Source organism: Capra hircus (assembly GCF_001704415.2).
Source record: "Capra hircus breed San Clemente chromosome X unlocalized genomic scaffold, ASM170441v1, whole genome shotgun sequence".
NCBI lineage: Eukaryota > Metazoa > Chordata > Mammalia > Artiodactyla > Bovidae > Capra > Capra hircus.
Genome location: NW_017189516.1, coordinates 44,918,257 through 44,945,343, shown reverse-complemented (window position 1 = coordinate 44,945,343; position 27,087 = coordinate 44,918,257). Strand labels below are relative to the sequence as shown.

Below are 27,087 nucleotides of genomic sequence, written 5' to 3'. Positions count from 1 at the left end.
TTCTGAATGCTATTGGAAAAAGAACATCAGTAATGCAAGATACTGTCCTAAAACACATAAAATAGATTCTGGTCCTTGGTAAAATGATATAATTTCAATGAAGTTTCATCAAAGGACATCTGAGTCTTGGGAATAATTTAAGAAATCTTGATGAACCTTCAGTCTAATGATTATTTATTAATGTTATGAAAGAATCCTTTGTTGTTCAGAAGGATTCACTCAAGGGTTCCTTTAAATAGTGCCTTTAAATGTTTGTTTATAAACTATCAACTACTTGACAGAGAAGCAGGGAAACTTGAACTGTTGGGAGCCACTGCCAGTTGAAGATTAATCCAAAATGTAGATAAAGCCACTCTCTGATTATAATGTAAGTCAATGAGAAAATATAATTAAATTTATAAAAATTTAATCACCGTGGAACTCTTCAGGAACATATCTTTTGCAAGAAAGGAGATAACACCTGTGGAGTATCTCTGCCTAGCGGGTCTGTAAATCCTCCTAAAAGTCATTGTTCCACAAATCTCGACTCAGCCCACGTAGTTCTCATGAGCCATGTTTGCATTTGCAAACACTTCACTGCTTTGCATTTTGCTTTCCTTGCACTGCCTGGCAGATTGCCTGGATCACCACAGGCTCCTTTGTAGGTATTTGGTGATTTGATGCAAGATGTTCTTTCAACAGTAGGCCAAGATACGGACATCATGCATATGGTTTGTGGAGGGTTGTGATAAGTCCTGCTGTGATTTCCAAAGTTGTTTTTGAAGCGATGATCAGGATTTACACCTCTGGGCTTAAAGAAACATAAACATCGACCTAAACTTAATAAATTCAAAGTTCTTGGCTCAAGGACAGTTCCCACAGAACTTTGACTCAAGTGAAGTAGAAAGGAAAGCAGATTATTACCCATTTATTTATGCATTTTACTGGGAAAACACAGACATAGAAAACTGGATACAATAAATTCAAAACTCAATGGATTATTATAAGGTCCCCACCTTTTTAAATGACACCAAAGTCAAGAAACAGAACATCACTAGTCACCTAAGAAGTCCCAAGACTGATCAAATGTCCCATCCCAACCTCACCTACCTACTTTTCTGCCTGTTGGATTTTTATGGTAATTACTTTCTGCCATTTCTTTATAGTTTTATAACCCCAAAATTCATCCTTAAACCCTGTGGTTTAGTTTTGCCTGTTTTTAGAAAAGAAAGTCTTTTAAGTCTATTTTGATTGAAAGGTTCCCCCCTCCACTGCTGCCTTTTCCCCTGGAAATTTATTCATTGAAGAATCTGGGTTATTTGATCTTTGAAGTTTCCCATAGTCTGTAATTTGCTGGCTGCAGCCATATGGTTTAATTTGACACATTCCTCTGTCCTCTTGTTGTAACCTGTGAAATGGTAGTTTCATCTAGAGTAGTGGTTTTCAATGGAGAGTGCTTTTGCTCTCCCTGCTTGGGACTTTTGGCAGTGTTTAGAGACACTTTAATTTTTAAAATTTTTTAGACTTGTACAATAAGGTGGGTGGTGCTATTGCCGCATCCTACAATGCACAGGACAGAGCCCCACAGCAAGAATTTAGCTGGCTCCAAATTCCATCAGTGCTGAGGTTGAGATATCCCAATTTAGAAATCTGTTCATATTTAGGTTCTATTTTGTGTGTGTGTGTGTGGCAAGACTATAGGTGTCATGATCTTTCATCAGCAGGCACATAACATCTCTATACCTCTATTTTTATGATATTAGCAACTTTTGATGCTCAATGCCTGGGTTAGTGGTTGCAAGATACTGATGTCATATGTCTCTAATTTCTCCTTCATTTGTTAGTTGGAATATTTTAATATAAGACCCTTTCCTCATCTCATTGGTTAACCAGTGGTACAATTCATAAAAGAAGGGCAGCATACATACTTGATTCTTTCCTTTCATTTAATAGTTTTCAAGATAATGAATTGTTGCCTTTAAAGGCAACACAATTATGTTAATAATATTATTAATATATTACCCGTGCATACTGTGCAGATGGGAGAAGGCAGTGGCAGCCCACTCCAGTACTCTTGCCTGGAAAATCCCACGGACGGAGGAGCCTGGTGGGCTGCAGTCCGTGGGGTCACTAGGAGTCGGACATGACTGAGCGACTTCACTTTCACTTTTCGCTTTCATGCATTGGAGAAGGAAATGGCAACCCACTCCAGTGTTCTTGCCTGGAGAATCCTAGGGATGGGGAAGCCTGGTGGGCTGCCATCTATGGGGTCGCACAGAGTTGGACACGACTGAAGCGACTTAGCAGCAGCAGCAGTACTCTGCAGATGCTGATACCATGTAGGTCCTGTGAATGTTGGTGCATTATCCACACCTTGTATTGTTTCTTGGGAACATCTTGCCACCTTGTTTCTTATACATGTTGTCTATAGGCTTGGGGTTTTGCTAAGTTTATCTGATTTTTATGGGGGAGATTTGAGCAGAGTCAAACGTACCATCATCACCACTGTCTTCTCAGAATACCTATGTTTATTTCATACCACATGATTGAAATTTAGGGGCTTTTAATTAAAAAATTATTTAATTTTATCTTGAAGCTGTTTTAAAGTTTATTTTTTATTGAGGTAACACTGATTTATAACATTATCTAAGTTTCATGTGTGCAACATTATCTTTAGCTTTTGCCACATAGACAAGTGTTGACATCTGAAGGAATTTTCATTGAGAAGATGACATTTGAGTAAAGACCTTAAGACGGTAAAGCAGCAAACAGTGGACATCTAGGTAAAGAGCATTACAGGAAGAAGGAATAGCAAGTGCAAAGGCCCTGAGGTGGGAGGATGTATACTGTGTTCAGAGAAAAAATAAGGAGGCTAATGCAATTCAAGTGGAGTCAGGAGGGAAAAACAGTGGGGGCTGAAGTAAGAGACATCCATAGGGAGGTTGTTGTAGGGTCTTGGCTTTTGAGAGAACTTTGGCTTTTGCTCTGAGTGAAGCAGGAAGTCATTGAAGGGGCCTAAGCAGAAGAATGACATGACTTGACTTACTCTTTGAAAAGGGTCCTTCTAGCTGCTGTATTAAGAATAGACCCTAGTGGCAAAGCTGCTGCTGCTGCTAAGTCACTTCAGTTGTGTCCGGCTCTGTGTGACCCCATAGACGGCAGCCCACCAGGCTCCCCCATCCCTGGGATTCTCCAGGCAAGAACACTGGAGTGGGTTGCCATTTCCTTCTCCAATGCATGAAAAGTGAAAAGTGAAAGGGAAGTCGCTTAGTCATGTCCGACTCTTCGTGACCCCATGGACTGCAGCCTACCAGGCTCCTCTGTCCATGGGATTTTCCAGGCAAGAGTACTGGAATGGGGTGCCATTGCCTTCTGCAGTGGCAAAGCTACTATCAATGAAACCAGGCAAGAGATAATGGTGGCTTGTGTTAGAAAGTAGTGAGTGGTCAGATGCAGAATGGTCAAATTTAGAGGTAGAGCCAACAGAATTTATTGATGTATTGGTTTTGAGAGGAGAGGATTCAAGAATGACTCAGAGTATTTTGGTATGAGCAATTGGATTGATAGAGCTGTTATTTACTAAGTTGGGAAAGATTATGTGATGAGTGGGTTTTTGGTAGGGAATAACAGGAGTTTAATTTTGGATATGAAAAGTTTGAGATGCAGATTAGATATTGCAGTGGAGTTACTGAATTGGCAGTTGCACATGCTAGTCTGAAGTTCAGGAGAGAAGTCTGGGATGGAGGTCATATTTGGAAGTTATTAATATGAAGAAATCAAAATGAGATTACCAAAAAGATTGGATTTGGATAGAGAAGAGATGGAGTCCTGGAACATTCCAATGTTTAGAGGTTGGAGAGATGAGAAGGAACCAGCAAAAGGTATTGAGAAATTGTCATTTGTGGGGTAGGAAGAAAACCAGGAGTCTTTGGTGTTCTGGAGGCCAGCAAAGATTGTTTTCTAAGGAGGGACTAATCAAACATATTGAATGCTTATGGTAGGTCAAGAGAGATGAGTGCTTAGAAACCATTATTGAATTTAGCAATGAAAGGGCTATTTGTGATCTTGACAAGAATTCTTTCAGTGGTATATGTGGGGCAGGACAGGAGTTAGGAGCAAAACCTGTTTAGAGTAGATTAAAGAAGAGATATGAAAACAGTAAGAGTTTCCCTGAAGATTTTGGTTATAAAATGGAGCAGAAATGGGTGAACTGTTTTAATTGTTTGATTTTGGTTTTTAGTTTAAATATCATAAATTGAATAAAAATACTCTTGAAATTTGAATTTGAAAATTACTTAGGAAATTTAAATTTCCTAATTCTGATATGAACTGTGGTTGTGTAAAAGGAATGTAGTTATTCTTGGGAAAACAGAGATAAGAGATGGTAAGAGAGAAAAAGATGGTGATGGTGATAGACCAAATGTAGACTGAAAGAATCATGGTAAAGGATATGTGGGAGTTCCTTGCAACTCTCCAATAAATTTGAAGTTCTATCAAAGTAAAAAATAATAAAAATGTCTGGAGTATATTTCTTAATCCAGCTTGTTTCTTAGCACCTATTGTAGGATCGTAACATTGCTATAAATAAACACTTTATCTCTTGAGCATCCATTCTCTGCTAGACACTGTGCTGGGGTGGCATACACATCATTTCTAATCCTGCTGAGTAGGTATTTCTATCCCCATAAAAAATGGAGCAGAAACATGGGACAATACCTGGAGAGGGCTATGTGGGCTCAAGAAAAGGTTAAACAATTTTTTGTTGTTGTTTTAGTTGGGTTTATTTCTAGAATATTTGAATACTGGTGGGAATGATTCAGTAGAAAAGGAAACATTGATGCTGAGAGAGGGGAGAATTGCTGGAGAGATGTTCTGATTAAAGAAGAGGGATGGGATCTAATGTGCAAGTGGAGGGTTTGGCTTTCAACGAGTCAGGACTGCCCACCCACCGTATCAGAAGAGAGGGGAGCGCACATGTGGACAGACATAGGTAGGTGGGCAGAATGTGTGGTGACAACCTGTGGGGATTCTCTTTTGTTTCTGTATGTAGCTGAAAACTGGGCCATCAAGGAGCATATGGAGGAAGAGGCACTGAGATTTGAAGAGAGAGAAGCTGTGAAATGGATGTTTAGTGGAGGGCAAATGGATGAAGGAAATATAGTGGATGGCCAGTCTTACCAAGGACCCTCTTCAAGTAATCACAAATTTAGAATGAGACCAGTCACTACAGTTTCCACCCCGGCCCCAGCAACATTTAGGTTCCATAGATACAGATCTGGAGTCAGCAGAGATCTGGATTTAACAGCGTGCAGGGTTTTGGTTGGCAATTATGTTGAAAAGAGAAAAGAGCAATGAAGTTGACGGTGAAAGCAAAGGAGTGAAAATTGATCGTGGAGTGTATGATGGCTAAGTAGGAAAGATGAGGACCCTGTAGGGAGGTGACAGACAGTGAAAGAGTGGTACAACCAATGATTGGATATATCAATGGAATGGAGGGATGATGGGGAGACTGGATACCACAGGGAGTGAGCCAGAAAGATAGGAAATGGTGTTTGAGGGATAGAATGATTAAAATTAAGATAATGGAGAGGTGTTGTTATTAATAATGACAAAAATCTTGGAGGTGGCCATGGAAGTTAAGGTGAAGCTCAGTGTGTGACATGTAGTAGATTCTGAGTAAATGTTTAGTCCTCCTATTTCTTTACTGCTTATTTGATTCAGTTCAGTTCAGTCGCTTAGTCGTGTCCAACTTTTGCTTATTTGATTAGAGCACCATAAATCTGGGGCACTACTAAGTAGTGAATTTTCTCTCTTAAACTACCAAATAATCCAGTAGCATCTTTGGCCCACATCTCTCATTTCAGATTGAGGGTCTGTATTTTACTTTCTATAAATTATGGCAGTTAGCCCAAGTTTTTGGTACTGGTACATACACATTGCTTATCGCTGATTGATGCCAACATATTTTCTCTTGGATGTGACCTCAGAATCCTTCTCAACACAGTATCTAGGTCTCCACTACCAATCAGCAGGAGTTGGCATATATAATTAAACCTATTTGAGCTACAGATAAGGTTACTTAGAAATTATTTTAGTGTATTGATTTGGTGAAACTCAATTATTTCTAAACGAATGTTCTGAACTCTATTTAATTTTCCAATGTGAGAATAAATGCTTCCTTAGATAAGATAGGAAAACAGCTTTCAATTTTGAATAATGACTTTTTAGGTATGTGGTTTCTCCAGTGCTGTGCTTTCTCTAGGACAGCCCCACAGAAGAATGTGTGTTTTTTCTTTCCTTTCAGATTAGCTTAATAAAAAGAAAATGGTAGGAAATTAGTTTCTCCAGGATACTTTTATACCAGATCATTATTATTAGTTAGAGTTTGTCCTAAAGAGTGGCACTAATTTGAAATGTTAGGTTTTGAGTGTGTATTTTAAATCTTTAAATTATAACCATCTAGATAATTGTATTGGATTATTTTAGTTTTATCAGAGAAAGCAAAATGAGTAATGCTTGAAAAACTACTTGCATTTCAGAGTAACTTTGGATTCTAAGTGACTAAAAACATGAACTATGTCTGAGTCACTTTGCTTTAACTATATTTTGGGGGTTGCTTGATTTATTTGATTGCCTTGCCTTGAACAGAACACATTTGTGTCCCAGTGATGGCTCACTCTCCCCCTACTTTCATGGGGGTGGAGCACTTTGGAGATGCAAAGTGATTATTTTTGGTTTCATCCATCAAAGGGAATAGAATGAGATAAAAAAGCATTAACTTCTTTTTTTTCTACACTTAAATTTCCAGCAATCTCAAAAGATGACTGCTTCTTAGCAAAAGAATGTTGGCAGAGTTTATTTGATTGCAAAATTATCGGAATAAATGTTTTGAAAGTTATCTCTTTGCCGAAGGTCCAATTAAATCTTATTTAATGAGTGGAGAATTGTGCTAAGTGCTGTGAGGATTATAGAGAAGTATTATTTACAGTTCCTGCGTACAGTGTTTGAGAGTCTAGTTGGGAAGACATGTTGTACTAAGATGAAAATGCAACAAACATGCAAAACTGTAAGTGTTCAATATTAAATATGCATGATTGATGGTAAGAACTATAGGACTTAAAAAGGAGGCACCATGGTGGCTTGAGTAGGTGGGGGCTATACTTAGTGAGGAAGACCTGGAGCTAGAACCCCTGGGGCTGAATCTCTACCTTTCTACCTAAGAGCTGTGAGTGCTTATAGAAGTTATTTAACCTCTTGGGGCCTCACTATTTCTTCTATAAAAGAGAACAGAAATGCCTATCCTGTAAAGCAGTGATATGGATTAAGTGAATTAATGTAAAATATCTCACTATATGTATTATCTTCATTTACCAGTGCCTGATACATGGAAAGCCATATATATATGAAAAGCAATCACATTTTCTTTGTGCCCTCCAAGAGTGGAGTCTGTTTCCCCAGTCCTGTGGAAGTCCTATAATCAAGTCCTGCTGGTCTTCAAAGTCAGATTCCCTGGGGAGTCCCAGTCCCTTTGCCAGATCCCTAGGCTGGGAAATCTGATGAGGGGCTCGGAACCTTCACAAAGTGGGAGAGCTTCTTTGGTATTATTGCTATCCAGTTTGTGGGTCACCCACTCAGCAGGTATGGGATTTGATTTTATTGTGTTTGTGTCCCTCCAGTGTCTCTTTGTGGCTTCACCTTTGTATCTGGATGTGGGGTATCTTTTTTTGGTGGGTTCCAGTGTCCTCCTGTCAATGGTTGTTCAGCAGCTAGTTGTAATTTTGGTGTTCTTGCAGGAGGAGATGAGCGCACATCCTGCTACTCTGCCATCTTGAACCAATCTCCTATACATTTTAGTCACTGTTAGGAAATACAACTTTCTAGAGTTGTATTTTGATATATTAACTTAATTTGAGGAGAGTTCACTATTTATTTGTAACAGATATTCCACATCTGTGATCCTTTCCAGTCAGAAGTTCTTTGAGATAATGGCTTTGGCCTTGGCCAGTTGGAGAATGGATCTTCTGACTCACCCATCCTGTGAATGGCCCAGTAGATAGAGTAGGTTTTAGAGTGGCCATTGAACCTGACTGTCACTTTGTCAACCTCGGCCACATTCATCTGGATGGTCCTTGGTGCTGATGATGGGGTTCCGGGAGGAGAATTTCTGTGGCATGTACAGGTCCATGAAATTGTTGTTTTGGATGTTGAGGGAGCTTGAGCTCAAAAAGCAATTTTTTAATCAGTAAAATAATTTGCTCTAATTGGATAGTCTTGAGGAAGTCATAATTCATTATTTTCTGTTTTTTTCCTATTCTTTCTTTTCTACTACATTTCTTAGATCTTTTTCACTCAGTTTGCTTCTTTTTCCAGATTTGTTTCTATATATCTTTCTCTGATATCCCTCTTCCCATATGCATTTAATATTTCATAAGAATTCAGCCAAGACTCAACAAACATCCATTAAGTGAGGTTTTGGCATCTATGGCAATACTGGGGTACAGTAAAAGTATTTCAAAAAGGGTATATATGTACTTTATGTACTATAATCTATTGGCCAGTCTGCAGACTGGCTTCTTCCAACACTACCTTCTTCTTATTGGCTATGAGCTTCCAGAGCCCTGGAGGCAGGGTCAACCAGTAGATAGCTCAACTCTGTTGTTCTTTGAGAAGTTTATGCAGATACTTATTGATTCAAGTTCATCAAGAAACATCACCAGGGTTTCAAAGGTTCACTGTGTGTGACGACACCAGTATGACATCAATAATGTCCTGGTATATTAAAAACAGGGAAGATCTTTTTAGTCCAGTCTCCAGAGTGATACCCGATTAAGAAATCCTTTGAGTATTTTTTCTTCCTGTATATATAGTTCTCCACACTGCTTTTTTCATTGTTATGACTCATTAAAGATAATCCCTAAATATAGTTCAAGTTGATTGTATACCACTGCATCATATTAGTGTTCTGTAATAATATAATTATTCTCTTATTGCTGGTCGTTTAAGTTACATTTGAGTTTTCCACTCTAAACAATGCTGTAAGGATAGTTTTGTGAATGTATCTTTGTCCAAATATCATATTATTGCTTTAAGGTAAACTCCTAGATGAATGAGTGAAGATGTCACACACACACACACACATGAATACTACTCAGCCATGAGAAAGAAGGAAGTCCTGCCATTTGCAACAAGATGGGTGGATCTTGAGTGTATTATGCTAAGTAAGTCAGAGAAGGACAGATACTGTGTGTGTGATATAACTTATTTGTGGAGTCTAAAAAATCAAACTGATGGAATATTCTACCCTGGTTATGAGGAGCTGAGGGGGTGGAAGAAATGGACAGGTGTTGGTCAAAGGGTACAAGCTTCCAGTTGTAAGCTGAATAAGTTTTGGGAAGCTAATGTTCAGCATGATGATTATAGTTCACAATACTCTATTATATAATTGAAAGTTGCCAAGGAAGTAGATTTTAAATGCTCTCACTACAGAGAGGAAATGGTAATTGTGTGACCTGCTGGAAGTGTTAACTAACATTAACACCTCCATCATTTTGGTAATCATTTTGCAATAGTGTTTAAAATTATATCTTAATTATATGAAGGTTGTAAATTATATCTCAAAGTAAAAGAAAAAAAAAGTTCCTAGAAGCAGAATTACTGGATTAAGGAGTGTGAACATTTAAAGGGTTTTGATAAGTCTTGCCTAACCATCTTTCAGAAAATTGAGCCAATTTGCAGTCTCTCATCTGCTCTGAGTAATATCCACCCCCCCTTTATTTTATCAACTGTTTGAGAGTTGAAAATGGTATCTCACTATTATTTTAAAATTATAGAATTTGTCTTTGATTACTAGTGAAACTGAGTATTAAAATTTTTTCTAGTAAAATAAATTCTTGGAATCCTTAATTGTTGTGTTTCATCCTTCAAAAGTGGATTTTTGGAGTCATTTGATTCACTTATTTTAGAAATATGCAAAATTAACAGACTTTGAATCCATCTTCTCCCCTATTTCCTGATGTTTTTAATGCCTAAATATTGATGTTTCTACTTAGAAATGTAATCATACTTAAATTATTTCAGGAACTGGCTTTAACGAAGTGTATAGGAGGGAGAGGGGCTTCCCATGTGGCTCAGTGGTAAAGAATCCACCTGCCAATGGCAACCCACTCTGATATTCTTGCCCGGGAAATTCCATAGACAGAGGAGCCTGGCGGGCTACAGTCCATGGGGTTGCAAGGAGTTGGACAACTTAGTGACTAAGCCCTCAAGTATGTAGGCAGGAGAACCTTCTTTTTCCTGTGGTAAGAAGGAGAAGGCTCTCCCTAAGCCTGTTTCCCTGTCTTATATGTTCTAGTAGTGTCTGAGGGACCATAACTAGTTGCTTTCCTGAATCTTCAAGGGATGATTCATCTCTTAGGCTCAGTCGCATTTTTCTAACCTCTGTATCCTCAGGCAAAAAACTGTGGTTTAAACATGGCATCCCAATGAGTCAGGAAATGACTTCATTTCTTACCTAACCACTTTTCTCTTTAATGGAAGCCCTGAAATAGATGTGCCTCACATCCCTGCTGCAAGCCTTTGCTGTCATTTAGAGGAGCTATTGCTCTATCAGTACTCACACTGAAGCCTGTTATTCCAGGGAGAAAATTTTGTTATAAAAAAGTGATTTGTTATTTTAAGTCTTGGCAAACAAGCATACGAGGGGGGAAGAAAAAGTTCATTTAGAGAGATGGCAGTAATTCTCGGTGAGGTGTGCTTCTGCCTCACTTTTGCTTTACAGAAAGGGCCAGGATTTGGCACGAGCTAAAATTCTGTGAAACTAATTTATCAGGCTCAGGCAGCTTCTGCTCATTGCCCTTGAAAATAGACTGCCTTGTCTTTCATACACCTGCATGTGATACTCCTTCTGTTGCTTAAGTGGGACACAGTTGGAAGAAACACCCAGTAAAGCAGGACAAACGCCCTGTGATCATAATCAGGGATTGGTGGTAATTGACACATGACAAAATAATTTGCACTAAGTTTTCCAAAGCCATGCTATGTCTCCACCAGTGATTGCCTGTGCTGACTTATCATTTATTCCAAGTCTCATTGGAGGCAATTACAGACATTTTAAAATAGGCAGTCAAAATAACAAGTCATTTAGACTGGCAATTATGCATTATATGTAGTTGTCCTTTCTATTAGAGGATGACACTATTGATGCCACAACCTCCCCATGTTAAAAAAAAATATGCGGCTGAAAGACTGAAGTGTGACTGTCAGATTCTTCTACTTGGATCACGCTCACTGCCTGTCATTTTGCTGTGAACTCAAGTGGCAGCCTGCAGGCGTCCTAGCTTTTCTTCGCCACCTCTTAGCCTCATGGTCAGGGCCTAATTAGGCATTATGAGCAGGCAAAGAACACATTTACAAAGTCAGCTCATGTTGGAGATGGTGTTGAGGCCTCAGTGAGGGTTATAGGCTTTGGGGTTCTTGAGTTTTGACCCGCTGGAGGTGCAGTTGGCTTGGCAGGCATTTCCTTCAGGGTGATAAAACAGGGATGCTTTGCTGCCAAGCCTGGTGTCCTTCAGAACTTCATATCAATCCATATTTCAGTGGAGCCTATGAAGACGTAAGGTTTTCTTGTCAAATTTGTATTTGTGGAATGCAGCAGTCTTAACTGCATTTAATGTGTTTGGTTGATTCGCAGAATGGGCTGTCTCCTTAAAAAATGTCAAGTTGTAAAAAGGCTGTATCTTTCGCTGAGAGGCTGAGTTAATAAGGAACAGCTGGGGCCGAGTGATGTCATGCGCCACCTGCATGAAAGGCCGCCCAGAGACTCACACCAAAAGAAAATGCTCCAGAGAAGTGGGTTTCAGACCTATTATTATTATTTTTTTTGCAATTTTTTTTTTTTTTTGTGGAGGATAATCTTCCTATTGAAATCAGAGTGTATCAGAGTGTATCAGAGATCCGGGCTGACTGAGTGGGTGAAGTTAGAGTGGGAGGCCCAGTATTCATTCATCTTTCCCATCTTAAGCAGCAGTCCTTAAAGGCCTCCTTGCAGTTTTGGGGAGCAAGGATACACAATAAGAGTGTTTTGAGTAGTGGGATGAGTAACCCAGAGAACTGACAGGATGATTCATTTGGTTGTTGGAAGGAGATGGTAGTAGTTCTACTTACATTTATTTTCCCTATATCTTTCAAATTTTTGTTTTTATATGTATGATAATATAATAATACACTGATACATTGGCAATCATAATTTATAAATGAGCATCATATTTTAGAGGAGCATGCTTAATTTATTTTCCAATAGAGACATACCATCAAGAATGTTTGGAGGCTGCTCATTAAGAATTCATGGAACAAACATATTTATAAACAACAACAACAACAAAATTCACGGAAGATGGTTCATGGGCACAGTTTTGATGAGTTGTGGACCAAGCATAAGAAAACTGGCTAAGTTGTTTTTGGCGCAACGAGCAACAAAACGGTGTCATCAGGAGCGGGATATAATTTTACATTTGGACTTTGGGGCTGCCATTCAGCCCACTACAAAGATATCAGGTCCTAATCCCTGGAACTTATAAATATGACCTTATTTGGAAAAAGAGTCTTTGCAGATGTAATTGTGTTATGCATTTTAGGATGGGAGATAATTTTGGATTATCTAGGTGGTCCCTACTTGCTTCACAAGTGTCCTTATATGAGAGAGGTAGAGGGGGATTTGACACATACAGAGTCAGAGACTGGAGTTATGAGCCATAAGCCAAGGAATGCTGACAGCCACTAGAACCTGAAAGATGCAAGGGACTGACTCTCTCCTAGAGGCCACAGGGGGTGGAGGGGTGGAGTGTGGTCCTGCTGATACCTTGATTTTAGCATAATGGTGCTAATTTCAGACTTCTGGCCTCCAGAAATATGAGTGAGCAGATTTCTGTTATTTTAAGCGACCAAGTTGGTGTCATTTATTAGAGCTGCTGCTAAGTCGCTTCAGTCATGTCTGACTCTGTGCGACCCCACAGACGGCAGCCCACCAGGCTCCGCCATCCCTGGGATTCTCCAGGCAAGAACACTGGAGTGGGTTTGAATGGGCTTTCCAGGTGGCTCAGTGGTAAAGAATCCGCCAGCAATGCAGGAGACGTGTGTTCGATCTCTGGGTCAGGAAGATCCCCTGGAGGAGGGAATGGCAACCCACTCTGGTACTCTTGCCTGGAGAATCATGGACAGAGGAACCTGGAGGGCTACAGTCCATGGGGTCACTAAGAGTCGGACACGACTGAAGCGACTTAGCACACACGCATGCAGGAACTTTTGTAGTTTTATTTAAAATGCATTTTAAAGAAGTTATGTGCAGTCTATCCTTTTCTACATATATTTTCATATTTATGCTTTTAAAATAAAGCTAACAGCCATGTTAGTCACCACCTTCACAGAGAAAACATTTGCAACATCCTAGAAACCCCTCAAATGTCCATTCCCACTAGTAACCCCATACCTCCCTCCATCAGATGTAACTGTCACACTGCTTTTTCAGAGGAGTGGCTTTCTTGATTTCCTCTGTGGTTTTTATCTGTGTATGCTACTCCTGAACAATATAGTTTTGCCCAGTTTGGAACTTTATTTTGATGAAATCATACTATATGCATTTTTCTGTGTCTTACTACTCAACGTTGTGTTTGTTAGACTCACTCATGTTCTTGTATGTAGCTCTGATTTGTGGCTTTTCACTGCTGTGTAACATTCCATTGTATGACTATACCACAATTTATCCATTTTACTCTTGATGGACAGTTATTTCTAGTTTCGGGAAATCATGAATAATGTATATTCTTCTGTATATATCTTGATGTAAAAGAGCACACAGTTTTCCATGCCACTAGATAATGTCAAACTATTTTCCAAAGCAGTCGAACCCATATACTGATACCAGCAATGTGCAAGAGTTTTTGTTCCTGAACATCCTTGGAACACTTGGTATTATAGGGCTTAATGTTTTTTGCTGAACTCATGTGATACGCTATTATGGCTTTAATTTGCATTTTCTTGAATTACTAATGACTTTAATCATATTTTCATCTATACATATTAAAGAATGTATGTATGTGTACATGTAAAAATATATACACATACAAATGCATTCTTTGGCCATTTCAGTTCTTCTTTTTAAAAGTTTAAGCCCATTTTACAATTGGTTTGTTTTTCTTTTCCTCATTGATTTGTGAGAGTTCCTTTTATGTGTGTTGCAAAAATATTTTCTCCCATTTTGTAGCTTGCCTTTTTACTGTTTTAATTATATCTTTGATGAACAAGTTCTTAATTACAGAAATTTTAAAAATAAAGAAAGAAAAAATAGCTCATAATTCTACCACCCAAAGATGGCCATTGTTAGCATGTGTTTTTCTCCCCAGCTTTATTGAGGTTTAATTGACAAATAAAATTGTATATACTTAAAGGGTACAATGTGATGATTTGATATGTGTGTATGTTGTGAAATGATTACTACAATCAAGTTAATTAACCCTGCCGTCACCTCACATAATTACCTTTTTTTTTTTATGAGAATGACTAAGATCTACTCTTTTAACAAATTTCAGGTATCACATACAGTATTAACTGTAGTCACCATGCTGTATATTAGATTTCCAGAACTTATTCATCTTGTAACTGAAAGTTTGTACACAGCCCAGTCCCTGGCAACCACCATTCTATTCTGTTTTAATGAGTTTGACTCTTTCTTTTTAGATTTGACATGGGAGTGAGATCCTGCAGTATTTGTCTTTTCATGTCTGGCTTATTTCACTTAGCATAATGCCCTCTGGGTTCATCCATGGTGTTTCAAATGGCAGGATTTCCGTCTTTTTAGGGTTCTTCCCTGGTGGCTCAGACCATAAAGAGTCTGCCTGCAATGTGGGAGACCTGGGTTCGATCCCTGGGTCAGGAAGATCCCCTGGAAAAGGAAATGGCAACCTACTCCAGTATTCTTGCCTGGAGAATCCTATGGATGGAGGAACCCGGCAGGCTACTGTCCATGTGGTCAAAGAGAGTCAAACATGACTGAGCAACTCACACTTTCACTTCATATATAATATTGCATTTTGTTTATCCACTCATCTGTTGATGGACACTTAGGTTATTTTCATATCTTGGCTATTGTAAATAAGGTTGCTGCTACTACTGCTGCTAAGTCGCTTCAGTCATGTCCGACTCTGTGCGACCCCATAGACGGCAGCCCACCAGGCTCCCCCATCCCTGGGATTCTCTAGGCAAGAATACTGGAGTGGGTTGCAATTTCCTTCTCCAATGCATGAAAGCGAAAAGTGAAAGTGAAGTCGCTCAGTTGTGTCCAGACTCTTAGCGACCCCATGGACTGCAGCCTACCAGGCTCCTCCATCCATGGGATTTTCCAGGCAAGAGTACTGGAGTGGGGTGCCATTGCCTTCTCCGTAAATAAGGTTAGCATATCTTTTGATCATTTTAATGGCATATATATGCAGCATGACATTTCCTTTGTGAAAGAGAGATCACCGTTATACATATTTATACAATTTTAGTGACACAGAGATGAACACACATTCTCTGCTTCCAGGGAGCTTATAACTTATTGAGTCAAAAATAGGCACATTTAAGAATATGTGCATTAAAGTGTTACAGTGCTAGAAGGGTAAACAAGGTATGATAGAAGCCAAGGAATGAGTGGTTACTTTTCCCTGAGTGGACTAGAAGAGGCATGAGAAAGCAGATGCCATGAGCTTTCTGGCAACAAAATTGGAAGAAAGGCAACAGAGGCATGCTATGATTTGTGCTGGTCAGAAAATTGCAAATTGTTAAATGTAGCTAGAATGTGGGAGAAGGAAATGGCAACCCACTCCAGTACCCTTGCCTAGAAAATTCCATGGATGGGGGAGCCTGTTAGGCTACAGTCTATGAGGTTGCAAAGAGTCGGACACAACTAAGCAACTAACACACACATGCGCAGCTAGAATGTGAGTTGTGGCAAGAGGGAAGGAAGGTGAGACAGGAAAGAAAAGAGATGAAGGTGAGATCCTGACAGTTGCATGTTGGCCTCTCCCTAAACTGCTGTTTCTGCTTTTCCCCAGTCACTTCTGTCTTGATAGTGTAGCCTTGTAACAATACCACCAGGCCAGGCAGATGGAAATCTTTGGAAAGGACAAATGAAACCCAACAATTTGACAGCTTTTTCTTTTCATTATAGGCTAATGAGTTGTTTTGTTCCCTTAATACTTTGTTGAAAAATCTTCCCCCAGTTGGCTCAAGGCTTTCACCAAGAAGTTACAGGACTTAGTAAGCGATGTGGATCCTAATTAGCTATTGGACAAAGATGTGGAGAAGGTCAGGTGGGGTCATATTCCTGAGGGCTAGGTTAAAAGCAGGATGTAAAGGCATATACAACTGAATTTGAATCTTAGCTGTGTCACTTCCCAGCTTTGTGACTGTGGACAAGTCACTTAACCTCTCTGATTCTCAACTTCCTCATATGTTGATAGGGAATGATAATATCTTCCTGTATGTAGGGTCACTGTGACAATTCCATACAGTAATTTAGACAAATAACCTAGGAGAATGTCTGCTGTCGGTGCTTTATACCTCATAGCTGCTCTGCTACTATTGCCTTTTACCCTCATTCCCCCTCTTCTGCACCCCCACCCGAAAACCATAAAAGTTAATCTCTTCTGGGACTTACTAGTTCAGTTCGGTCACTTAGTCGTGTCCGACTCTTTGCAACCCCATGGAATATAGCACGCCAGGCTTCCCTGTCTATCACCAACTTGTGGAGCTTACTCAAAGTCATGTCCATTGAGTTGGTGATGCCATCCAACCATCTCATCCTCTGTCGCCCCCTTCTCCTCCTGCCTTCAATCTTTCCCAGCATCAGGGTCTTTTCCAGTGAGTCAGTTCTTCACATTAGGTGGCCAGAGTATTGGATTTTGAGCTTTAGCATCAGTCTTTCCAAGGAACTAAATTGAAATGGGGCATGGTTGGGTTTTTTTTTTCCCTCCTTTATGATTATCTTTAAACTAAATTTTTGTTTGTATCAATGTAATATATGCACATAGTTTGAAAAACAACAGAAATCCTAGAAAGTTTATAATAAATATAAAGCAATTGCCTACCTGACACTTTTCCCTTCTCATAGGTCTGCTACTCACAGACCTATATTCTTACCAACACTTAGATTTCTTTTCTCTCTCTCTCTTTCTTTCTTCTTCCTCCTCTTCCTCTTTGTTAATCTCCCCCTCCCCTGTTTTTTTTTTATTTTTATTATAGCTGTCCTAAAGGAGATCAGTCCTGGGTGTTCATTGGAGGGACTGATGTTGAAGCTGAAGCTCCAAGACTTTGGCCACCTGATGCAAAGAGCTGACTCATTGGAAAAGAGCCTGATGCTGGGAAAGATTGAGGGCAGGAGAAGAAGGGGACGACAGAGGATGAGATGGTTGGATGGCATCACTGACTCAATGGACATGAGTTTGGGTAAACTCTGCGAGTTGGTGATGGACAGGGAGGGCTGTTGTGCTGCAGTTCATGGAGTCGAAAAGAATCGGACACGATTGAGCGACTGAACTGAATGGAGGTAAAGTAGTTCATTGTTTTGATTTTGATTTGATTTTCCTTACTAGTGATGTTGAGGATCTTTTCATGTACTTATTGGCCATTTATATATGTTCTTTGGAGAAATGTCTATTAAAAAATTTTGCTGTCTTGTTATTGTGTTGTAAAGAGTTCTTCCAAAGACAGGGTCAAGCATCTTATTAAATATATGATTTGCAAATATTTTCTCCAATTTTATGTGTTATCTTTTCACTTTCTTGTTGACATACTTTTAAACATAATTTGATGTAGCCTATTTCATTATTGATAGTGCTTTTTGTCGTCGTAAGTTCTTTCCTACACTGAGATCATGAGGATATTTTTCTGTATTACTTTCTAAAATCTTTAACTTTTACACTTAAGTTTTTGAGTCACCCAGAATTGATTTTTGCATATGTGAACTCAAGGTCCAAATTCTTTTTTTTTTTTTTTTGCTATTTAGATATTCACATGCCTCAGTATCCTTGAGATTTTGTTTTGCATTTCTTTGATAATTAGTGATGATGAGCACTCTGTGTGCCTCTATGCAGTGTTCTCCCTTGTATATCAAGTGTACATATGTGTATGGGTCTATTTTTACACACTCTGTTGCTTTGGTCTCTTTGTTTTGATTACTATAACTTTATAGTTGATATCTAGGAGGTGAGGTCCTTCCACCCTGTACTTGTTCAGGTGTGTCTAGACCTCTGTTTGTGCTTAGTATTTCCATATACATTATAGAGTCAGCCTGTGAAATTCAGTGAAAAATATCTGTTGGGAATTTGATTGGGATTGCATTGAATATGTAAATCAAATTCAATTTAAAATACTATTCCACACCATAAATGTAGTATCTTTCAATTTATAAAGTTCTTTAAAGTCTTTCCATAATGTTTATATTTTTCCCCATAGCAGTCTTACACATCTTTTGATAGACTTATTCTAAGGTGTTTAATATTTTTTCATGTTGTCATAAGTGGTATCATTTCAGAATTTGAATGAAATGCTTGTTGTGGCATGTAGAAACTCAGTTTACTTTCTATATCATGTATTTTTGGCATGTTAATTTTTATATCCAACAACTTTGCTAAATTATTTTATTATCCTAAGAGTATGAATAATTTTGCATTTGCTTTTGACATAATCATTTCATTTGCAAATAATAACAGTTCCCCCATCTTTATTCCTTTTATTTATTTTTCTTGCCTTAATATGCCAACTAGTGTGCTCAGCAAAATGTAATCCGGTAAAATAGAAAATTACATTCAGTTCAGTTCACTCAGTCGTGTCCAACTCTTTGCGACCCCATGAACCGCAGCACACCAGGCCTCCCTGTCCATCACCAACTCCCAGAGTCCACCCAAACCCATGTCCATTGTGTTGGTGATGTCATCCAACCATCTCATCCTCTGTCGTCCCCTTCTCCTCCCGCCCTCAATCTTTCTCAGTATCAGGGTCTTTTCCAATGAGTCAGCCGTCCACGTCAGGTGGGCAAAGTATTGGAATTTTAGCTTCAACATCAGTCCCTCCAATGAACACCCAGGACTGATCTCCTTTAGGGTGGACTGGTTGGATCTCCTTGCAGTCCAAGGGACTCTCAAGAGTCTTCTCCAACATCACAGTTCAAAAGCATCAATTCTTCGGTGCTCAGCTTTCTTTATAGTCCAGCTCTCACATCCATACATGACCACTGGAAAAACCAGAGCCTTGACTAGACGGACCTTTGTTGACAAAGTAATGTCTCTGCTTTTTAATATGCTATCTAGGTTGGTCATAACTTTCCTTCCAAGGAGCAAGCGTCTTTTAATTTCATGGCTGCAAATTACATTAGTTATGTTTTTAATATTAAACTTTTCCAGCATTCCAGGAGTAAACTCAGTTTGGTCATGTTGTATTGTTTCTTTCATATTCTGCTGTATTCACTTTGATATATTTTCTTTGGGATGTTTGCATGAGTTCCTGAGTTTGAAATTGTCTTGAGGCTTTTTTCTCATATTTTTTAAACAGGATTATCCTAGGCTGATAAAATCAGGCAGAGTAGTGCTCCTTTATTCCCTTTTCTCCGGAAGAATTTGTGTGAAATTGGAATATTTCTTCTTTGAATATTTTATAGAACTCACCAATGAGGAGAACTGGGCCTTGGGTTTCCTTTGTAAGAAGATTTTGACTGCAGACTCAGGTTCTTTAATTATTATAGGACTTTTCAGATTTTATTAAGTCAGTTTTGAGATTACATTTTTTCCTAGGAAGTTACCTATTTATTTAAAACGTTCTTAATACCTTTTTATTGTCTTTTTAAAAATTTCTGCTTTCATGATCATTTTTTCATATGTGACTTTGGATATTTGTGTCTTGTCTCTTTTTACTTTGTAAGCCTCCTTAGGGTTTATCAATTTTATTAGCCTTTTGAAAAATCAACTTTTGGATTTAGTATTTCTGTCTATTACATATTTGTTTTCTATTTCATTCATTTCTCCTCTTTTATTTCCTCCATACTTCTTTATTTGGTTATATTTTGCTGTTTTTTCCCCTAACTTCTTGATATTGTTGGTTGGTTCATTCATTTTCAATCCTGCCTCTTTTCTAATATAAATATTTAAGATTTATAAGTCTTTTTTTCCCAAGTGTCATTTGACTTTGTTGGTAATGTTTTATGTAATGAATGTTCAATTATATTAGTCCTCATATTTACCACTTAGTTTTGATCTTCATTCTTTAATTATATACCTTCCATTTAGAATTATTTTATTTTTGCTCAAAATATTTCTTTTTGTTTCCTGATTGGGTAGTTATTTTCTTTCTTCACTTTGAAAATATCATTCCACTGTGTTCTGGCTTCAGTTGTTGAAGGTAACTCTTGATCTAACTGCTGTCCTATAAAGCATACTGTCATCCTTTCTTCTTGTTGCTTAATTTGTTTTCTCTTTGCCTTTGATTTTCTACCATTTCATCCTAATAGGTCTAGGAATAGACTTCTTTTTATTTATCCTATTTGAGATTTCCTGGGCACTTGATTCTGTCATCTGTTTTGGAAAATGATCAGTTAATATTTCTTCACATAATGCCTCTGATCCATTCTCTTTCCTCTCTTTCTTGAATCTTATATGTTTTAGACCTTCTCACTGTGTATTCTATACCCGTTACACTGTTTATTTTTCATTCTTTTCTCTTTGTGCTTCATTCTCTCTTTGAAAATTAGTTTTTATTGGAGTATAGTTGCTTTACAATGTTGTATCAGTTTCTATTACACAGCAAAGGGAATCAGCTATGTGGATACATATATCCCCCTTTTTTTGGATTTCCTTCCCATTTGGGTCACCACAAAGCACTGAGTAGAATTCCCTCTAATATACTGTATGTTTTCATTAATTGTGTATTTTACATGTGTGAAAGTTGCTCAATCATGTCTAACTCTTTCCGACCCCATGGACTGTAGCCCACCAGGCTCCTCTGTCCATGGGATTCTCCAGGCAAGAATACTGGAGCAGGTTGTAATTGTCCTTCATTCTCTCTTTCTCTCTCTCTTTTTTTTTTTGGCATATCTTTCAGTTCACATTTTTTCTTCTGTCTAATCTACTGCCCAGTTCATCCATTTAATTTTTAATTTCAGAATCATATTTTTTGTTTTTAAAAGTTCTTTTTTAACCTACTCTATCACTTTTAAACATCCTGTTCCTTACAGATATTTTCAAGTTCATTCTTTATTTCTTTGAACGTTGCTGTTTTAATATCTGTTTCTGACAATTACAGCATCTGAAGTCTGTGCATATCTGTTTCTTGTTGATTGCTAATGGGTCTCTGACCTCACAGAATTATGTGTGAGATTCTTTGAAGCCTAGGATGGTGTGCCATCCTCCGGAGGTACCTTGGTTTTAATTCTGCCAGGTGCTCAGACACTGTCAATCAGAGCTGATATAAAACCAAGTTCTTTGTTCAAAAGGTACAAATCCGTTTGAGCACTTGTCTATGGAAAAATGTCTCATGGATTATTTTCCTACTTATTCTTTTTTCTGCCATGGAAGACTTCTCTTTACTCTAGCAGTCTTGGGAACCAGGGATCAGAGTGTGTAACTCTTTGTTTCACAACCTAGTATGTGGAGCCCCTCCTGTAAGATTTCTTATGTTTGGAAGCCCCTGGCCTTGTTTTCTGTCCACTCTGAAATAAATGTGTAGTTTTACATGGGGAAATGCACTCTGGGCAACAATGGCTTTGGTCATTGAGAATTGAGAATTTAGTCTTTGAGCAATTTGATGATGATTTAAGACGATTAAAAATAAATTTATCCAGCTCCTGCCCCACCTGTTTTCAAAAGGTAGTTTTATCTGAATAAACTTGCAAACCATGGCTAGAAATAAGAAGTCCTACTTTGTATTTATAGTCTCTTTGAGTACAGAGTATTGGTGAATTTACTAAGAAAATATATATTTAATTTCTAAGACATTGTTATATACAATTCTTCAAGCCTTAGTGCATTTGATTAAGTTCATCTCAGTTCTCTTTTTGTGTTCAAAGAAACTTTTGCCCACCTGACATGTTAACTGCCACTGAGAGGTATGAACATCCCCTCTGCCTGTTTCTAGGATTTTACTATTTTTACCTTAATGCAAATTAATTTATTCTATTTCATGGTGGTACTTCAGGAAGCAGCAATCCTGCTCTCAAGAGATGGTGTATAAGCCAGGTGAATGTCTGAAGGATTGGGGATGAGAAAGTAGTGGTCCTGGTATTCGGCTCTTCTAGCGGTTTTAGCAATAATGACATTTGATGAAAGGGTAGATGTGGAGAATAAGGTTTGGGGAGGTTAGGTGATTGATATGGGGAGGGGGTGAATGTGAACTAATATTCAGTTATGTGCCCTGCCAGTGCTAGAGACTTTAGATAGAGTATTTCTTCTGATGAAGTGCTAGAGGGAAAGCATACTGACGCCATCAATCTTAAACTATGTAATAATTATGTCTTGAAGGTGTTAGCTCAGCTGCTTACATGCTTGGTCCTAAACCAATTCCAACAACTAAAGGGCAAGGGGAAGTCAAATGTAAAATGACTACTTTTTGACTCTTGGTGACAATAATTATGTCTCTGTTCATAAGTGGAGTGAACAAGAACTTAAGGAATGACCTCTATTAAAGATACCCCTGGAACTGCTAATAAATAGCAGAATGTGTTATTTGAAGTTCCTGTTTGGAGGCCAATGCATAACCTCTGTGAAGACTTGGCAAAATTATTAAAGTGCCAGAAATGAGCAGTGGAAGACTAGGATCATCCTCACGTTGGATAATCATCTTCCAAGCTGTTGTTGGTTTATAGTATTCATTTTTAAGATGGTAACAGTGTGAGCTGTAGTCTACAGAGTTTTTACTCCCTGAAACCTCTGTGATGGGAAATACTAGATCTGCAGATGTAGCTTTGCGAAATCCTTGGTTCTGGTGGCAGACAGGGTTTGTGCCTTACAGTCTAAGTGGAAGAAACAGCAAGTGCAGAATTAAATGTTAGTTCAGCTTGTGTCTCAGCAATTGTTGTAGCTTTTAAAGGCCACAGTCTTCAGCTATTACAGCACTGATTGGAGGTAAAGAGCTGGCTCTCAGGAGCATACTCACTGAAAAGAATAGGACTGTGTGGCTTTGCCTCTTTAAAAATTCTATTGCTAAACCCTAGACTACCCTGCCTCCTTGCTATTTTTGTCCATTGGCAGTTTCCCCTTGAAATGTTATCATCTAATTCTCCCCCAGGCTTTACTCAACCATGTGCTGAACTGCTAAATGCTGCTTCAGCTAATGCTACCATTCAACACAGAGCAATCTACACAGTCCCTAGAAACTGGAGGAAACAACAACTCTCCTTTGACCTTTGAGGCAAATAGCTCTCACAGTGATTTTTCTTATACCAGTTTTAAGTAAAGCCAGAAATGACACAGTAAACTTTTAGAAACGTATTTTTAAAAAAATATTTATTTACTTTTTTTTGGCTTTGCTGGGTCTTCGTTGCTGTGTGGGCTCTTTTCTAGTTGAGGCGAGTGGGGGCTACTCTCTAGTTGCGGTGTGAGGGCTTCTCATTGTAGTGGCTTCTCGTTGCAGGAGCACAGGCTCTAGGGCACGTGGGCTTCAGTAGTTGTGACGCACAGGCTTAGTTGCCCCTCAGCACGTGGAATCTTCCCAGACCAGGGATCAAACCTGTTTCCCCTGTACTGGCAGGAGGTATTCTTAGCCACTGCACCACCAGGGATGTCCCTAAGGAACTTATTGATGGCATATCTTTGGTCTTGACAGAACTGGCTGCCCTTCAACTGGCTATAATGCTATGACTCCTCAGATTTGTCCCTGAATCTTTCACCTTACCAGGCATAATGCTAGGGTCTTCATATACATCCAGTTTAATGGTACCACACCCTATGAAGGAAGCATTATTCTTTACATTTCATGGGAGGAGCCAGGGAACTGGAGAGATATTTAATGGTAGCAGTGAGCTTCTAACCAAGGTTAGTCTGACTTCAAGGCCTATGCATTTCCAACTACCTTACAGTTCTTGCTGTTCATGTGAAAGAATTTGTTTCCAAGGAATATTGCAAGCTCAGAGCAGTGTTGAAATAATTGACTCTCTTGGGAGTTTCCTTATGGTAGATTTACTTTTGCAGTTTATATTTGGGGAATTGGAAAATAAGCATATATTCTTATTTTAGGGTTTCCTTGTTTCCTCTGAGAAGGATAAAAATTAAGCCAAGCTTGTGTATATCATTGGTCATCCAAGGGCAGAAGTGAAGACATGACAGAAAATAGCTATAGAATTATTAAAGAGGAGTATTATTAGATTGTTGCTTGGAGATTCATTTCATTTTTTGAACAAATAATTATTAAGTACCTGTTGTATATCAGGCATTGTTCTAGCATTGGGAATACCAGGGTGAGCAAAGCATAAGAAACTCTCTGCCTGTATGGTGCTTATACTGTAACAGGAGGAGTAGGGAAGTAGACCATACACAAAATAAAGAAGTAAATATATATGACATATTAGACAGTGATAAATGAGGATGCACCCGCTCTTAGCTTGTGCTCCACTGCTTATCCCAAAGTGGCTTTGTCTTTGAGCTTTAGAAGTGCAGATAGCGAAATACTTACTTGAGTGTAATTTCTGATACTTCTGAGCTTGCTGATCATGTGATCATATAGATTGCCATTAAATAAATGCATACAATATCAGTAAGATAAAAGGTACATCGTTTGGATTTATTAGTAATATCTAGTATTCTATTTAATTTAGAATATAGACTCTCCTTATATTGGATTACATTAGTTTCCTGGGGCTGTCATAAAACAGAGTAACACATTGGGTGGTGTAAACAGAAATGTATTCTCTCGCAGAAGTCAGAAAGCAGGGTGTCTGCAGGGCTGATTCCTTCTGGGAGCTGTGAGAATCTGTTCTGTGCTCCTCCCCTGCCACTGCGGGCATCAGGCAGTTCCCGGTTTGTAGAGGGCAGTTTTCCTGTACTTTCACATTGTGTTATCTCTGGAAGTGCCTGTCTCGTGTCCAGGTTCCCCCTTTTTATAATGATACCAGTTATATTGTGTTAGAGCCCATTCTAATGACCTTGTCTTAACTTGATCATCTGTCAAGACCCTTTTCCTAAAAGGACCATAACATCTTTCTTGGGGCACAATACAACCCATAGCAGATATATTGAAATGTTTAAATATCATCAGTTGAAATATAAATGTGTATTTGGTATTGTAAGACTAAAATACTATAATAATTACTGATGAATGTAAAAACTTTAATTTTTGTACAGACCAATTATTAAAAACTCTCTAACAGTTAAATAGGGATAGTAATAGATAATATGAATAATAAGAGTATGCCAGCCAGATTTAGAGAGATCATTAAATATATTTTGGAACAACAGAATTTATAATCATGTAAATAAAAGTACAAGGCAAAATATTAGAGGCTAAATTATACCATCATTCTTCCCTGGTGGCTCAGTGGTAAAGAACTGGCCTGCCAATGCAGCAGACATGGGTTCAATCGCTGGGTGGGGAAGAGCCCCTGGAGATAGAAGTGGCAACCCATTTCAGTATTCTTGCCTGGGAAATCCCATGGACAGAGGGACCTAGTGAACTACTATCCATAGGGTCTCAAAGAATGGGACACAACTTAGTGACTAAACAACAACAATAAACTATACCATCATAATTTGTACTGAAGTGCTTAACACTCATAGCACTAAACGAAATAATCTATAAGAATGGTATAGGTTGCCCTGGCCTTGTGGCTTCCTGGTGGGCAAGATGCTTTCAAGGGATAGGTTTTTATTTGCGCTGTATATTTCAAGAAGAAGAATCTTGTTTAGTGCTATAAAGCTCATATGCTATTTGTGGTGGATTGGATCACTGGTCTCTGTCCTTTGATCTCTTTGTCATAGCCTCATGGAAGACAAGAGGCTTCTTCCCTCTCCTCTGACTTGAGGTTTCTCCTTGTGACTTGTGTAGGTGGGTGGGATGTTAGTGGATATGATACAGACAAAGATTTGAAATGTGCTTATGTATTCAGTTTTGCCTTTCACCATGAGAAGAATAGGCTTTGGACTGCTTCTTGTCCAAGACAGAGGAGAGCTGTATGAAACAGATGTAGACCTAACTCATACCTTCTAATCACAACTGAACACAGCCTTTATCAGTAAAAACCCAACTATCTCATAGATGCACGAGCAGGAAATAAATGCTTATTGTTGAAAGCCATGGAGATTTGTGTAGATGTTTGGTATGTACCATTATTATTGGCAATGGCTAACTGATATGTTATCATTGCAGAATTACTTGTCTTAGTGATTTTATTTCTCATTGGAATAATCCGAACTGAAGTCTTAAGTTGTACCTACCTAGGATTGAATTTCTCAACCACTTGGCTCGTCACCAAGGCCATCATGGGCTTGTGCTCAGTGGCGTCCAACTCTGTGACCCCATGACGGTAGCCTGCCAGGCTTCTTTGTCCATTAGATTTTCTAGTTAAGGATGCTGGAGTGGGTTGCCATGCCCTCCTCCAGGGGATCTTCTCAACCCAGGGATCAAACCCATCTCTTATGTCTCTTGCATTGGCAGGCAGGTTCTTTACCATTAGCACCACCTGGGAAGCCCTTAGTGAGAAAAACTTATTTTTTGGGGGAAAAGTTACTTTATGAAACAACACTATGACAATTTTTTATTCTGGCCTTTAATACTTTTTCAAAAGGTATCTTTTTAATAGAGGTTTCACTTTTTTCAGAGAATGATCATCAGCAGCTGTACATGAAAAGGTACTTTTTCAAAAGATTGCTCAAATACACTTAGGAGTTGTTCACAGTGTGGTGGATCCACTGCCTTTTAGACTTCAGTAGCTTTTTTTTGCTTTTCAAGAGCTCATCTTGATTACTTAAGGGTTATGCTTCTCCATTTTTTCTTTGCAAGAAACAGTTTCTCAGTACAGTGTAAAATAAAAGAAGAAATCTGTTTTATTTCTTGTGATACTTTCATATGGACTTGAACAACACATTTTAGTCTTGGTAA

At 38.6% G+C, this 27,087-nt stretch overlaps 1 pseudogene; it reads right to left on the bottom strand.

Annotated features, from left to right (window-relative positions):
• Window positions 1-7,945: 7,945 nt before the first annotated feature.
• On the bottom strand, window positions 7,946-26,467 carry LOC102175969 (annotated as a pseudogene).
• Window positions 26,468-27,087: the final 620 nt, after the last annotated feature.